General features: G+C 42.2%; 1 protein-coding gene across 2 annotated transcripts in view; it reads right to left on the bottom strand.

Moving 5' to 3' along the window:
* Nucleotides 1-17,612, bottom strand: part of OVA1 (methionyl-tRNA synthetase / methionine-tRNA ligase / MetRS (cpMetRS)) — a 60,809-nt gene that overhangs the window by 20,599 nt on the left and 22,598 nt on the right. The gene's annotated exons all lie outside the window — the stretch shown is intronic.

Here is a 17,612-nt window from a genome sequence, read left to right as displayed (position 1 = left end):
ACACTCACAATGCATTCACTTCTGCATTCATTTAACCCTTGAAACACGATGCCAAGATGGTTCACATCTGCTACTGTATCTCCAGCTGAAACAGAAGAATGATTTCCATGCAAACCCTCCTTATCCACTATCTTACCCCTGACTGATAACATCTTTAGTCAGTGCAATACAATTGAAAAGTAAAACGCAATAATATATGTGAGAAAACACACAGGTCAGTAGCAAACAGACTTCTGTTGCACTACAAATGTAATGGTAAGACGGGCCAGCTTGTGAAACCAGATGCCATCAACAACTCCTAGTGTACGTAGCAAAAAGCCTGCCTAATCCCGCTGTAATCATAAAATTGGGTTGGTTATCTGCATTATTGACTAGTTTTAAAGATGGAAGAAAACAGTCCCTATAACAGGCTACTCCATGTTGAGGAGTATTAGGCAAAAAAAACATGAAATCATTATAAAAACCATTTTAATATAGTATGCAGTGTGCTGCAGCACAAAGCATTGCAGTCCAGAGAAGACATATTAGACATGAAACGCACTCCATTGTTTGATGTTTAGTGTGGTGTGAACACCCCTTGGGGAAATTTCTACATTCCCATTAGAGTTAGGTCTCTATGTTAGACATATATAACCTCAATTTGGTGTTGTACTATGTACCTTTCGATTATTTTGTACAAGCTCCTACATGTGCATCCACTTCTTCATTTCGTCTCGACCTGCTTGCTGAGCCATCGCTCACCAATACCTTGCCTGGCCTCAACATTTCCTGCATCCTGGCAACGAAGTTCAGATCTGTCTTTGCTTCTCAGTTCAGCTTGAATTACCACTCGAAGTTCAGCTCTAACTGTACTTAGTGCATAGATGCCATCTACATGAACTGCCGCAGGAGCACCATTGTTTCATTCAGCTTCTGTCTAGAGTGCGGCCACAATTCTATGCACCGCCGCAGAGACCAGAGCTGCTCCAGAGGCATCGCTCACCTGCTAAGCATTGTTTAGGTGCTCCAAGCATCGTTTGTCTTCTACTACAACTTGCACCAGAAGCACGCCTACGTGCATATGTCATCTGCTTCTAACTGTGTCACCATCTGTAAGAGCAACGCCATCCGTTTAGAACCTGATCATCGACTTACATCTGCTCAATCGCCCATTTCTGCCTGTTCCAGCCATCACCTGTCGGGATCAGGCTGGCATCTTGCGTTTCATCATACACCTATAGATGAGTGTAGGAACACGCCCAAACTCATCCTCTAAAAACACAACATAGTGCAGTTTCAATCTCACGATAGTCACTCATAAGGTTGAAAACCATAAACTCCATCACGCATAGCACAGATTAGCTACTATGACATCCCCACTGACATCATCAGCGCCCAACAGTGGTTGTAGGCCATAGTATAAACATATGCTCTCACACATACAAATTCACACACTCACACATAAACAATGCCTAGAGGCTGCTTAGATAAAGGAGAAACCACGAGAGACATGTTGTCAATCCACTGACCACCAACTTCCTGTTGTCAGCAACCTTCACTAAGGAATCTGAATGTGTTGCCTTCAAAGTTTTGACCTACACCCTCTCGTTTGACATGTGCTTGGAAGCCCCACAATCCTCTTTCCACCATCTGCAATCCAATCCTCTTTCCTTACCAAGTGAACCTCACAATGTTCCAACAAAGAAGATTATTCGCTGCCAGCATGACTAGTTATTTCTCCTCCTCCGTCTTGTCTTCCTCCTTTTTTCTTGCCTACCTTCTTTCTACAATTCCTCACATAATGTCTTGCCTTGACCCAGTAGACAATAGGTCTTTGCAAGCCTTTAAAAATGGTGGTTTAACATGTATCATAAACTACAGGCATGTGTATAGACTCCAGATTGCTCTAACCTGATAAGTTTGGCATAATGCCTATTAAACTTACATTTTAGTCTTGCAATAAAAGCCAGTACCATGACAAAAGTATCGATCTTTTATTTTTATAAAGGCATACAAACTTTCACAAGCCTTATAAAGTGTTGCATCACTTCATCTAAATTTGCTCTGCATGATTGTTTTATTTAGTATCCTAGTCACCGCAATCAAGGCCAAAGAAGAGCTGCTCTCCAATATCCATGAGGTTCTTGACATTTGCAAGAATCTGCTTTCAACTAGTGTTTTGAATAGTATAATATGATACAGATGCAAATTACTGGTTTGATGGAGTGACTTGCATTGTTAGAGACACTTCGTGCTAGACATGCATATAGGGCAAGCAACATTGGGATCCATTCTCCAAGGAGGTTATGATCAGGTCCAAGGTCCCACTAGAATTAGTAAATTTTAATATATATGGGAGCATAATGAACAAGAAACTTTAGCACAAGGAGACAAATCCTTTGATCCATATGTTGGAATACTGAAAGGAAAGAGTAGAGTTGACACAAATTCAGAATACTTGCTTATAGAATGAAGAAGAAAGAGGTCCTTAAGTAGGCACCTCATACAAGGTCACTGACATCACTGATGACCTCAAAGCTCCACAATCATCTCCTCAATCTGCTCCTAGATTCACTCAATCATCCTATGTGGCTTTTCCACTACCTAACTGTGCTTGTGGGCACCTAACTGTGCCTCTAGCACTCACACATAGAAACATAAGGTGTGCCTGAGGCATACACCTTGAGATATCCCAACAAACCCCCCCTCAAGGAAATGCCTCAGGCTAAGTCAAGGATACATCTAGTCTCATAGTTTCTCATGCCATCTCATGGTGGTCAAGGATTAATCTATGGCTAGGTTCTCATGCTAGCAAGGGTTTCCTTGGGTGTAAGGTAAACAGAAAGGGATACAAACAGACCTTCCAATGGTTATCTCTCCTACATATACATGCACGCAATGTCTGTAGGAGGTACCATGGAACAAACATACACATGGCCTACATCATAAGGTGACCAGAGGTGTTCACAAACACACACAACACAATAGTTTATTTTCATTCATTTTGGAGGACTATCCAGGCTGAGTACCTTGACATAAAAAGAGTGATCTGGAGCATACATAGAGATGATTTAAAATGCATAATCTTCATGGGATGCCTCATCTTGTGGAGGCAAATTCACTGTAAGTAGATTTGCATTTTCTGTCTTTGCTTTGTCTCTGCAGAACTTCTCACTATGGTTGTTTTTGCCACAGTGCTTACATGGATTAACTTTGAAGCAGTCCTTTGAAAGGTGATTTGTCTTTCCACAGTGATTGCAAGGAGAGTACTTGCCCTTCTGGAATTTCATAACATAAGCAGTGTCATTGCCTTTCCTTAACTCCATGTGTCTTTCTTCTTCTTGGAGAGCTGAGATAATGCCTTCAAGGTTTGGATTTGGAAGATTCTTCAAAGTGCTTACAATGTGATCAAAGCTTTCAGGCATACTCTTAAGTAGTACTGCCATAGCATCATCAGGGGTGATAGGAGAGTTGATAGAAGCTAACTGAGTCATAAGACTCCGCATATAGTTGACATGGGCAGCTAAAGTAGTATCACTTGCCATTTTTAATTCAAAGAAAGAGATTTTAAGTGATAGTTTAGAAATATGAGAGCTTGCACCAAAAATCAAATCTAGCTTCTGCCATGCTTCCGATGGAGACTCCAAGTCAGATATATGATGTATGTAATCATCACCCAAAGCTAAAGCAATTATACCATATGCTTTTTCTTCTCTTGCTGGATCCCTTGCCGGTCGTGTCGGAGCTGAAGATTCCCCAGCATTTGAGGCCGTAGAAGAAGCGGTAGGAGAAGGTTTGACAAGTCCCCATAAGTTCTCCCGCATTAATGCAAATTTTACCTTCATTTGCCATGTATGGAACCCCTTTCCATTGAACTTCTCAAGATTATATAAAGTAGCCATGAGAGGGTCTAACCCAGATATTGGGCAGTGTCTATCTCTCTTACAAGGCAAAAAGAACTGCAATACTTCCAAAGTATAGCCACTTGATGTAGCAAATAGTAGTGACTAGTTTTCAAACAATGATGCTACTTTTTATATGCTTCATAGAAGTGGATGAAATAACCACTTTCCAATCACAACCAGGTCTAGCAAGTCAAAAAAAAACTGAAGCAACACTTGTAGTGAAGTTATTAAAAACTTCAAAAGACCAGAAATGCTAGAGTAGCATTTTATGTAGCATCATTTTCAAAAGCATGTAAAAACTGTCAAAACTAGAGAGCTGAACTTGGAGGGCTCATAGCACACTCTTCAAAGCAAAAGAAAGAGGGCTTTCTGAGGCAAAAGAAAGCTGGTATACCACAGTAGATCCTCTGGGAAGAAGAGGCGAAAATATGCGTCAGGTTGCCTTCACCTTCATGAACAAAGTCGACTGATTTTTCTCTGTTTTCTCCTTCAATATGCAGCCATTGCTGCTCAGATTTCAGCACAAGGTAGCTCTAGGTATGGACTAACTCCCCCTGAAAGGAATTAGAGAAAGTCGAAGCAGGCGCAGAGAACTTGCAGCAGAGAACTTCGACGACTTTCGTACAATGGCGACCAGCAGCGCGGGTATTTCGTCGATTCCTTGCAGCCAGGAGTTCGCCCCATCTAGGTGGATCTTCAGCTGGAAGGGCGTGGGAGATGAGTGAGAAATGGAGGAGAACAAGCTTAAGCAAGTTTTTGGAAGAAGAGGGAGAGATGGTGAAGAAGAAGAAGAGGAAGAAGATGATGATGTGGCAAAAATGGGCTCAAGGGGGATCAAATGGCTCTGATACCATGTTGGAATACTGAAAGGAAAGAGTAGAGTTGACACAAATTCAGAATACTTGCTTATAGAATGAAGAAGAAAGAGGTCCTTAAGTAGGCACCTCATACAAGGTCACTGACATCACTGATGACCTCAAAGCTCCACAATCATCTCCTCAATCTGCTCCTAGATTCACTCAATCATCCTATGTGGCTTTTCCACCACCTAACTGTGCTTGTGGGCACCTAACTGTGCCTCTAGCACTCACACATAGAAACATAAGGTGTGCCTGAGGCATACACCTTGAGATATCCCAACACCATATAGATATAGTTACTAGTAAGATATTAGGTGAATCCTTTATGTCGCCAATCCAAAGAGTGGAAATGCCAAGAGGGATATGTGACTATATATGTGAAGGAAAGACCATGGTCCTACTCTCTAATGAAGGAAGCTCTCTTGGCCACTACAACACATTGTGGAGCCTTGAATCGTACTCCAAGTGGCCATGAGGGTGTGTATAAGATGCTAGATCACTGAAAGTGATCAAGAGATATAAGTTTGAGTTCCACGTAAAGCCTCTGTGCATTTCCATTTCCAAATCTTCCATGTAGTTAGACTAGCAGTGATCTGCCAAGACAAATCTATGCATGATACAAGACTAAGTTAATAAACCAAAGGAGGTATCAGAGCCAACATGGTATGAGAGCCATTTGATCCCCCTTGATCCATTTCTGCCACATCATCTTCTTCTTCTCCATCTTCTTCACCATCTTTTCCTCTTCTTCCCAAAATTTGCTTAAGCTTGTTCTCCTCCGTTTCTCTGCCATTCTCCACGCCCTTCCTGCTGGAGATCCACCTCGAAGGGGCGAATCCCTGGCTGCAAGGAATTGACGAACCTTCGCTTCTGCTCGTCGCCATTTCACGCAGTTCGTCGACCCTTCTTCCTGCGTTTTCTCTCAGCATGCTCCATGCTTCTCTAATTCCTTTCAGAGGGAGCTTGTCCATACCTAGAGCTATCCTGTGCTGAAATCTGAGCAGCAATGGCTGCATATTCAAGCTGAAAATAGAGAAAAACCAGTCAAAAATGGAGAGACAAGCTATGGCGCCCTGACGTGTTTTCTCGCCTTTTCTCCTTAGTGGACCTTCTGTGGTATATAAGCTCTCTTTTGCCTCAGAAACCCCCTTTTCCTTTGCTCTGAAGAGTGAGATACAAGCCCTCCAAGTTCAGTCTTTTGATTTTGACAGTTTTGACAAGTTTTTTAAGATGATGCTACATAAGATGCTATTCTAGCATTTCTGGTTTTTTGAAGCTTTCAATAACATCAGTACAACTGTGGCTTCAGCTTTGCTTTGAGTTGCTATACCTGGTTTTGATTGAAAAGCTTTCATTTTAGCCACCTCTATGAAGCATGTAAGAAAAAGCATCATTGATTGAATTTTAGTCACTAGTCTTTGCTACATTAAATGCTTATATTTGGAAGCCTTTCAGTTGTTATTCTAGCCTTGTAAGACAGTAGACACTGCCCAATACCTGGGTTAGACCCTCTCATGGCTACCCTATTGAATATAGATAAGTTCAATGGAAAGGGCTTCCACACATGGCAGATGAAGGTGAAATTTGCATTGATGAGGGAAAACCTCTGGGGACTTGTCAAACCGACTTCAACTTCTTCTTCTACAGCCTCCAATGCTGGAGAATCCTCAGCTCCGACACTCCCTGCAAGGGATCCCGCTAGAGAGGAGAAAGCATATGGTATCATTGCTCTTGCTTTAGGAGATGATTATATTCATCACATCTCTGACTTAGAGTCTCCTTCAGAAGCTTGGCAAAAGCTTGACATGATTTTTGGTGCTAGCTCTCACATCTCTAAATTATCACTTAAAATCTCTTTCTTTGAATTGAAGATGGTTAGTGGCACTGCTTTGGCAGCCCATGTCAATTACATGCGGAGTCTTATGACTCAACTTGCTTCCATTAACTCTCCTATCACTACAGATGATGCTATGGCAGTGTTGCTTAAGAGTATGCCTGAAGATTATGATCATATTGTTACCACTTTGAAAAATCTTCCTAATCCTAATCTTGAAGGTATTATCTCTGCTCTCCAAGAAGAAGAAAGGCACATGGAGCTCAGGAAAGGCAATGACACAGCTTATGCTGTAAAAATCCAGAAGGGCAAGTTTACACCTTGCAATCATTGTGGAAAGACAAATCACCTTTCAAAGGACTGCTTCAAAATCAATCCATGCAAACACTGTGGCAAAAACAATCATCATGAGAAGTTTTGCAAAGCCAAAGCAAAGACAGAAAATGCCAATCTACTTTCAGTTGATGTGCCTCCACAAGATGAGGCATCCTTTGAAGATTATGCATTTTAAATCATCTCTATGTATGCTCCAGATCTCTCTTTTTATGTTGAGTCAAGGTACTCAGCCTCGATAGTCCTCCAAAATGAATGAAATAAACTATTGTGTTTTGTGAGTTTTGTAAACACCTCTGGTCACCTTATGATGTAGGCCATGTGTATGTGTTTATGCTCCATGGTATCTCCTGCACACATTGTGTGCATGTACATGCAGGGGAGATAACCATTGGAAGGTCTTTTGTATCCCTTTTGTTTACCTTACACCCATGGGAACCCTTGCTAGCTTGAGATCCTAGCCATTGATAGATCCATGACCACCATGAGATGGCATGAGACACCTTGTGCTAGTTGTATCCTTGACATAGCCTGAGGCATTCCCTTGAGGGGGGGTTTGTTGGGATATCTCAAGGTGTATGCCTCAGGCACACCTTGGTTTCTATGTGTGAGTGCTAGAGGCACAGTTAGGTGCCCATAAGCACAGTTAGGTGGTGGAAAGCCACATAGGATGATTGAGAGAATCTAGGAGCAGATTGAGGAGATGATTGTGGAGCTCTGAAGTCATCAGTGATGTCAATGAGCATGTAAGAGGTGCCTACATAAGGACCTCACTCTTCTTCATTCTATATGCAAGTATTCTGAATTTGTGTCCACTCTTCTCTTTCCTTTCAGTTTACCAACATATCCTTTGTAGCTCGTCTAGCATTGCTGACTTAGAAGTCGAAGAAGAAGCATGTCCCATGGGAGACACTGCATCAATCCATCACCACGCTTGTTGATTCCCATGGTAGGTGCTAGAAGGGCATTTATCATAAAGCCAAAGACTCTATGGATTACCCATGATAAGATAGGGGTGAGGATCTATGTATTGGCCATCATTGAAGCCAACTAGCCTGATCATATGGAGTGTCTATTTGAATAGTCTCTAACCCTCTACCATCTCATAAAAACTCTCTCTCCTCTGTGGTTGCAGAGGATACAAATAATCTATAAGGTGCCTGACAAGATACCCAGCCACTGAATCTGTCTACTCTAAATATTATCTGCCCCCTAATGCCAAATCAAGGAGTATAGCTGTGTCAATGTGCAGAGTATGTCTATAAGTGCCTTGCAAGCATTGGTGATGAGTGGTGCTGAAGTGAGGGCAGCTTGTTGAAGACTCTCCACGTGTCCATGAGAATACTCAAGTATCTCAACGTAAATGCAGCTATAAGATCGCTTGCAAAAGGACAGCACTTTGAGTGGATACTATGATTTAGTATGAACTGGTGATTTGGAACAAAACAGTCCACTCAAATTATTGCTTTGTATTGGGGTCAAGGGCCATCGTGTGGCTTTGCAAGAAGAAACGTACCATCACTATTTCTTCGATAGAAGCTGAGTACAAAGCAGCTTGTATTTTACCTATGATTCAGAGGAGCATGTATTAAAGTAGTTATTTGTTGTTCTAGGAAAGATGTCAGTCTGTGTACTTGCGCACATTTTTTATGCAAGAGCACAGCTAGTTTGAAGTTCTTTTGTTCATCTACTTTCAGCTGCAAACCAGTAGTAGGTCTGTTGGCTAATATCTAACAATCGATGCATTTTGAAGTGACAATGAGGAAGAAGCCATCGCTTCCTTGAGCAATGTAACCCAAACTTCTAAATATACAATGAGATACTATAACAGTGTCTAGAAGTGAAATTGGTCCAGAAGCCAGCATCCCATTTATTAGACTTGAAAAGTTAGCTCAACTGGGAGGCTGTTGAGCTAAGCTAATCTCTACTTTATGAAGCTCAATTTGAGAAGAAACATCAAGACACATGCACACGCCTGCACACACACTCACCATTTGCTGTGAAGTCAGAATGGGAAAAAATAAAATCATTATTTGTGATGCAAAGAGTGGTTCCTTGGTGAATCCTTAGTGGGCCTGAAGTCATTAGTTGCCCTGACTACACATCATTTTAAGCCATTTTTTATTAAGGAGATACTTTCACATCAAATCTGCATCATGCAAAGAACTCATAAACCTTGTCTTGTATCTCAATTAACCACATGCTTCTAAATTCGAAGCTCTCTACTAGTTGAGATTCCTATCATGCATGCAAGCTATCCTCTCATATGTAGCATGTACGTTTAAAAGCAGGCTGCAGTGAGAATGGACGAGGGGAGTGGGAAGGAGCCAGGAGGAGTAGGAAGAGGGAGTGTAGGGTTAGACAAGGAGATAGGAAACATTCGAATTATTATTACAAATGATCATTACAGTATAGAGCTAGGGGGTGGGTAATGTATGTAGCATCTCTGTATCCAGATAAACCATTAGAAACTCAATTAGTGAAGGATAATGCCATGTGAATCTCATATAGGATAGCTATGCATTCAACATGTTTTTCCCATCTTATTATGATATGATAAATATACCTCTAAATTGATGGCTGGACAGCCCTTTCAAAGAGCTTTCGAACATATGCATATGGTGCATCCTCTGCAACATGTCCTCTTAGATGCATTTTAAATTAGAATTTTGTATTAACCTCATCTTGAAAGGCTTAAAGCGTATACATTGCCTCATTCTAGCATTTACTATTGTGAATTCAATTCATTTCACTTCTTGTTAAGATTGTCATTTTTTAGATTTTTGTAATGCTAACCTACCAAATTAGAGCCATGCCTCCCCACACTCATGAATCTTGCCAGGCTGTCCTCCTGCAAAAAAACTATGGTCAATAATCCTTCGCAAGCAATACTGTGAGGAGGAAAAAAGAACTATACTTTTCAATATACAAGAACACCTGCAGCCAATTTCAGCCATTTCCAGGCTGCAAAAAAAGCAAATCAGCATGAATTCAGGGATTTCTTATCAAGCTCGCATCCCAAGGCTTTGCATCAAGAGGCGGTTTGAACTAGATATCTTTTGCGAAGGGACAACAGCATCCGAGGCTGATTGCAGGAAACATCCCTAAATGGAAGATTCTCTCTTAACATTCAGCCCAAGGCAGGTGTCAGCCGCACGTTCAGCAAATTCGACATCAGAACAGCAGCAAATAGTAAGTGGCTGCATTGATTGCATTTGATAATTGGAAACAGCATTTATTGCTGTGCACAGATCCCACATTAGCAGCATCCTCTCACGTGTGAAGCTGTGAAGCTGTGCAGCTGTATGGAATAGGCACAGTTGTGCATACAAGATTTATTTGCAGGTAGCTTGAGGCAGAAGCTCAAAAAGTACTAGATTGGGGAAAACTGCATTGTTTGTCACATGTGTGCATCTTGCACACAAATTGGTCTAATTCTGAAGGCTGCACACAAATCAAGTGCAGTTTCTCCAGCAGCCCGTTATTTTGGAAGCCACCTAAAACACAGGGAAAGAAGGCATTTTGCAGCTCTTCTAAACTGTCACCTTTGGTAAACCATTCATACAAGCTGAATTCAAGATTGTGCTGTACTGATCAGAGCAAAGATGCATTTTGAATTACCGTTAGGTCTTGTGCCTCCTCTCTTGCATTTTATCTATATTTGCTACAGTGTTGGGGAATAGGTGCAGGACAGTGCACTCACAACAAGCAAGCCGCATGAGCTCTATTCAAGACTTTGTTGTACCTATCATAGCAACAGAGAAATTTTATAGCGAAGTTTTTTGGTTGCATTTCTCTGCAGTTGGTACAAGGTTGGGAGATAGATGCAAGACAAGTACTCCAAACCTTGAGCTAGAAAGCAAGAAATTTTTGTGTGTGTATAATTGTGGCTAAAATGTGTAAAGAATGGTAGAGGGCAAAGGATAAGAAGCTAGAGGTAGCAGAAAGGCAACAAAAGCAGATATTCAAAACCTTGAGAGAGGCAATAGAAAGATGGAGGAGCAATGATTATTATTGCTCTTTATGAGAAAATGAGTTTGAAGTCCAAATGCAGTAGTCTACTTAGGCATGCCTGGGAGATATTGCCTAATATATATGAAATGACAACCACTGCCAGATGTCTTTTTGAGATTCTCGTGGCATGGTTTAAGCATTTGTGAAGGAGACTATGTGGAACTTATATCAAAGCAAAGTAAAACAATATACAAAACAGCTTAACAACACTATGTTCTCAGTTCAACGCAACACTATCAAGAGCTTTAAGTAGTTATAGAGATACCAGTAGGCAAACCAGAACAGAAATAGTAGTCCATGACTTTTTCTGTTTGGCTGCAGATCAGTTTGAAATATTTGGTTTCACAAATTTGCATGAGAAGTCTGATGCAGGCTATGCCTTTTCAAAACAAAGGTAATCATCAAATTTTAGATGAATTTTACAAATCGCATAGCATCACACATCCAATTTTTACCAATGTTATGACCCTCGACCTCTAAAAGGCCAAATTTAGGGTGACTATTCTCCAATAACATGCATTCTGCCAAATAGGTATATGAAAGTTCATGCTTGAGACATATGCACTTCTTATTTTATTGGTGCTTAAAACAGTGTCAACTTGGGAATAGCCAACTTAAGGGAGAAGACTCGAAAATTATAGGAAAGTCATGGATAGCATCAATATTACAAGCATCACCTGCAATAAAGGATCCGGATGCAAAAATACAAACATTTACAATGGCCACCACATTACATTGTTTAACTTCCTGTGCACTTTCTCAGTAAATGACTGCAAAAGATACAACTGAACAAGGGCATGACATGCCACTGGTTTCCCAATAAAAACATTCTTGACTTGGGCTATTCTGTCCTTGTGATTCCCTGTGAGCACGAGATCATCCACATACACAATGATAACTAGCATCATCCCTCCCTCAATGAAGAAGTAGAGGTTGGGATCAAAAGGACTCCTCTCGAGCCCAATCCTATCAAAGAACTCATCTATCCACTGGAACCATGCTCTGGGGGCCTGTTTCAGCCCGTATAGTGCCTTCCTCAATCTGCAAACCTGTGATGTGGACCCTGGAACATGAAACCCTGGGGGTTGCTCAACATAAACCTCCTCCTCCAGGGTTCCATTAAGGAATGCAGATTTGACATCCATCTGAAAGATGGACCAACTGTGATGTGCAGCCAAAGCTATGACTGTTTGGATCGATGTCATCCGAGCAGTGGGGCAAAGGTCTTATCAAAGTCAAGACCCTCTGACTGAGCATATCCCTTCACCACCAATCTAGCTTTGTATTTGTCTAAGTTCCCGTCGGACTTGAACTTCTGCTTGTAGACCCATTTGGTTCCGATGACGTTCCTCTTGCGAGGTCGATCCACCAACTCCCATGTGTGGTTCTTCTGGATGGTGTCCATCTCTGTCTGAATGGCCGCCTGCCACTCTGGGATGTCCTTGGCCTCCTCAAAGGACGTAGGTTCTGTGACCTGAGTCACCAACGCATAGCAAGCAAATGAAGCCGAAGCATGCCGTTGGGACCTCCGAAGGCCAGAACTGCTCTCAGGTATATCTGTCACTCGGGACTCCTGTAAAGTCCTGAGATACCACTTTGGGAGTTTCCTCGCTGGCTAAGGATCCTCTAAAGTGGGTATTGGAGCTGGTTGCTCCTCCTCCTCGTCTTCGGCTTCTAGGGCCTCCTGGGGGACCTCCTCAATGACAACTTTGAGTGGGGGAGGGGGAAGAGCTTTGAATTCCTGATCATCATCAACTGTCTCTGGCAATGTCTCCTCAAACACCACATCTCAGCTGACAATGATCTACTTCTTCTTGGGGTCAAAGAGTCTGTATGCCATAGACTCTTCACTGTAGCCAACAAAGATGCAGTGCTGGCTTTTGGGATCAAGCTCCTTCCGTTCATCCTTGTGCACATGAACATAGGCGTTAGAACCAAAAATCCGTAAGTGAGAGATTGTTGGTTTCTTATCATAGTATGCCTCGTATGGAGTCATGTGTTCCACATCCTTTGTCCTCGTCCGGTTGAGAATATGAATTGCGGTTGCAAGGGCTTCACCCCAATAGGCTTTGACAAGATTCTTGCCTTGCAACATAGTCAATCCCATCTCAACTGAGGTCCTGTGTTTCCTTTCAGCTACACCATTTTGCTAAGAAGTCCTAGCTGTAGTCAATTGTTGCTTGATTCCATGTGTTTTGCAGAAGCTGTTGAATTCAGTTGATGTAAACTCGCCTCCCCAATCGGTACGGAAAGCCTTGACCTGCCTCCCTGTTTCTTTCTCCACCTTTTCCTTCCATTCCTTAAACTTTTCAAAGCTCTAAAATTTCTTCGCAAATACAGTAAACCCAAGTCATCTTGCTGAAGTCGTCAACAAATAAAAGAGAATACCTTGAACCTGCGAAGGAGTTTGTTGACATCGGTCCACATAAGTCGGAATGGACCAACTCTAGAGGGGCCTTAAACCTGGATGAAGCCTCCTGAGGAAACTTCTCTCAATGCTGCTTGCCCTCCAAGCAAGCTCGACAGACACCAACTTTGCCTGTGATTGGCGGAAGTCCATCCACCATTTTGGTCTTCTGCATGTCGGTCAAAGTGCCATAATTCACATGCCCGAACCATTCGTGCCAGAGTTTGGACCGGCCTTGATCTCCATGAACAAGTAGGGCATTGAGTGGATACAATGATCCTGTACTCCTCTAGCAACCACCTTTCCGTCCTTGGTCTTTACTGTGACTTGACCTTTGTTGAAGAGAACCGACATTTGATGCTAGTCCATCTCGCTCACAGAGAGAAGGTTTTTGCATAAGCCAAGAACATAAAGTACACCAGATATTACCTTCTCTTCGCCAGAGATCGTGACGAAAGGAATACTTCCAACACCTTTGACCGGGCACGTTCTGCTGTCCCCCACCATTACTTTAAAGCTTGGATGAGTAGACTCCATGGTGGTGAACCAATCCTTTTCGAAGGACATGTGTTTCAAGGCACCGCTGTCCACGAACCAGCCATTGTTGTTCTCTCCTACCAAGAGAGCATAGCATGTTTATGAGATCATGAAGAGCTTCTCTGTGGTAACATTTGCCACCTCCCCGCTTGACTCCTCCTTGTCCTTGTTCTGCTTCTTTCGCTTTAGGTCTGCCTTCTTCTTGCGGCATTCCTTCGCCATATGACCAGGCTTCTCACAATAGAGGCATTTCATGTTCTTGCGCTCCTAATCGTTAGTCGTGGAAGTCCTTGGACTTGCCCTTGCCGGACCTGTCCTTCAGAGTTAGGACTCTCTCGTCTGCCTGGGAGTACAAATCCTCTCTAGCCTCCTCCTGGATGAGAAGAGGGCAAAGCTCTTCAAAAGTCACGGGCTTTGTTCTTTGACCTGTTGTGACCATCGTCACGAAACCTTTGAAGCTCCTGGGTAGCTTATGTAGCACCATCAATGCCAACTGGCTTGAATCCACCTTTTGACCAACTGCCGCAAGTTGGTCTCTCACAACCTTCACCTTCGTCAGCCGGTCGTGTACTTTGTCTCCCTCACTCATATCCATGTTGTGAAGTTGATGCTGGAGAGTGAGGATGCAGGCCGTTTTGTCCGTCTCGTAGAGGTCTTTCAAAATTGCCCATGCCTCTACAGAAGTCTCTGCCATCTGGATATGTGGGATGACCGTGTCTGCCGTCGTCCCAATAAGCATGGCAAGAACTTGAGCATCTCGGTCTTCCCAATACTCGAGATCATCCGGATCCGCCAGGGTAACTATGTTTCCTTTGCTGTCCAAGGTGTCTACCAGCCTTGGATCACCTCCCGTGACGAGCCTCCATAGTTTCCGGGCCACAAGATGACTCCGGATCTTCACCTTCCATATCGGGTAGTTGGTACCATCGAGCTTCCTGCTTTCTCCAAAGTTGGGGATGAAGGAAGAAGGAAGATGAGAAGAAGAGGGAGAGGGGGCAATCGTGGATGAGGCTTTTGTCGACATGTTTGGAAGTAGAAATCTTCTTCCTTACTGTTCGGACAGCAAGGGCAGCAAGTAATACTTGAACCGGGACCGTCTTCGGCGAAGATTATCGCGTGTTAGTCCCTTCCTTCATGCTCCCAAGTGAGCCCTAGAACATGGGCTCTGATACCATGTTAGAAATCACGGTACAGCGGAAGCAAAAGAGATGAATACTTGCTAGAAAACAACTCAACAAAAGTGCAACAACAAAGTAACAAAGGAGATGGCAAAACTGAACAAGTTCCTCCTCCTAGAATGAACGGCAAAAGGCTGCAAGAGGAGTAGCTACAAAGAGCAGCAGTTGCTGCAATCTTCTTCCACCAACGGTGAGCTAGACAAGTCGCCTTCTCCCTACTAAGTGCGCGCTGCTGGATCAACTTCAGTGGTGAAAGGCTGAAGGCTTGAGTGCTATGTGATAGTGAGGGGGAAGGGGGCTTTATATAATAGAGGGGAGAGGCCGCAAAGGGGTGGTGGATTGACCACCGACCATTGACCTTGGCCACCGACCATTGACCTTGACCACCAACCATTGACCTTGGCCACCAGGCATTGACCTTGACCGGTCAGCGACCCCCTCTCAATCACTCCCCCTTCTAACCGCCTAAGCCCCTTGCCCTTCTCCTCATAAATGGGGGGGCAAAACATGTGGGGCATTAACCACGAATTCTAACACAAATGTAGTCATTCAACCACTCAAATTGAAAAAATGCTATTTGAGAACATTTATAGGGTTATATTTTACAAAATCTTGGATATATAGTCTTAAATATTACTTTTTAGGAATAGATATATGAGCCCAAGTTTAATATTTATTCATAGTAATTTTAACTTTTTTAGAAACAAATCCATAAATATCTTGCTATTTATGCTATAAATACACTAGGAATCTCTTGTCATATTGATATAAATGCGTTTAATAAGTAGTTATATATGTATAATATTATTACATTATGAGTGATTGTAAGGGATGTGAAATTCCTTTTTAACACCCTTGCTAGGTAATTATAAGGGTACAAAGGATGTCTATGAACAAGAGAATTTACTTATGTGGAAGTGAATGACTGACTATTCTATATATTCTTATGATAAAGGGATCTAGTTCTAGTGAAAGCAAAAACCATGTTTCCTAAAGAAATAATATTTTTAAGATCTCACACTCGGATAAGACTTGCTTAGAGGTTTTTGCTAGTACACATGATGCATTCGATTCAACTTTGCTTGTAAATCAGCCTCTGTTCTTGTTATTGAGCTAAAACATGTGCATTCGAGGCAGGGGTCTTTTTTACATTTTTGCTAACCCTCATTTTTTATAAATTTTCATACTTGTCCGCAGAAGCACAACTCAATTCCTAGCATGCATATTGTATGAATGACTGCAAACAAAACAACGGACCACAGGCATGACATGCCATCCAAAGAAATAAGCTCCCACCAGGTCAGCATCCATGTCTTATTTGCTAAGAAAATATTTATTTTTGGTGAGAGAGCACTATAGGAACCTTCTGACCAAGCGAAACATTTATATGGTGTTTTCCTTTGTAGGTCAGGATAGATCCTCCTCTTTAGATAAAATTTCAATCATGTGCACAAGCGATTTTCTGTAAAATGCCATTAAGAGCAGCCATTCTCTGTGAGTGCACACTACCATGGAGCCATCATGAGCCAGAGAACGTCAATGATGGTAGGGATCTCCTGTCAAGAGTCGTGCATAACATCTCTAAAGAATCCCCAGTGATGCAGCCACTGTACATATAATTTTTTGCAAGCAAAAAGACCACAGTAATGATCCAAACAGAGAACATCTGATTGCTGTTACCGCATCCATTCTCTGTGATTGCACACCACCATGAAGACATCATGAGCCAGAGAATGTCAATGACGGTAGGGAACTCCTGTCGAGTTGTGCATAACATTTGCAAGCAAAAAGACGATAGTAATGATCCGAACAGAGAACATCTGATTGCTGTTACCGCATCCATTGGAAAACTGGCTCAATGTGCCATCAAAAAATTTGTGACTGAGCCAATTTGGGGAGCATTTTCACCCTGGTGCCAAACATTGCTTCTTTTATTAACAAAGGTATCAACCCAGTCTTTGGGATGTCGCAGCAAATAGGCAAAGTGTAGGCTAGATTTAATGCCCTTATGGAATCAGGCCAACAGGATTGATTTGTAGGATGTGCAGGTCAAAGACATCAAAACCAGGAGCATTTTTGCATTGCAAGAGCTATGTTTGTTTAAGGATTAACCCAAAAGCCTTTACAACATGCTGTAGCATCCATCTAAATAGCTCAGGAGTTACACAAAGTAATCTAAGTTGCAGAAACAGACCTCAGAAGTTCATCTTACACTATATGGGTATAGGGATACACATCAGCTAGAACAGCAGTTTTTTTAGGACTACGTTGGCAATTTGTCAGTCAAACTTAAGCTGTCACACAAAAGTCTCCTGAGGACATCATTGATCAAATAGATGACAACAGCTAGTCCCATTGACCTAAAATCATATATATATACCTTTGTAAGACTCGAATATATCCAATCGTACAAATTTAGAATTCTTGTTGTTTTAAAATCTACCCCTTTTAATATAAATATGCAGAATTAAGACAAGTCAATGCTCATCATAAGCATGATGCCCACAAACTCACCATCATGCCAACTCACGACCACGCCAAAGGTGCTGCCCTGCCACCGTCACA

Source organism: Dipteris shenzhenensis, chromosome 1 (genome assembly GCF_047967505.1).
Source record: "Dipteris shenzhenensis isolate YYH24624 ecotype China chromosome 1, Dip_SZ_1.0, whole genome shotgun sequence".
NCBI classification, from domain to species: domain Eukaryota; kingdom Viridiplantae; phylum Streptophyta; class Polypodiopsida; order Gleicheniales; family Dipteridaceae; genus Dipteris; species Dipteris shenzhenensis.
This window is presented reverse-complemented; position numbering and strand designations above follow the sequence as displayed.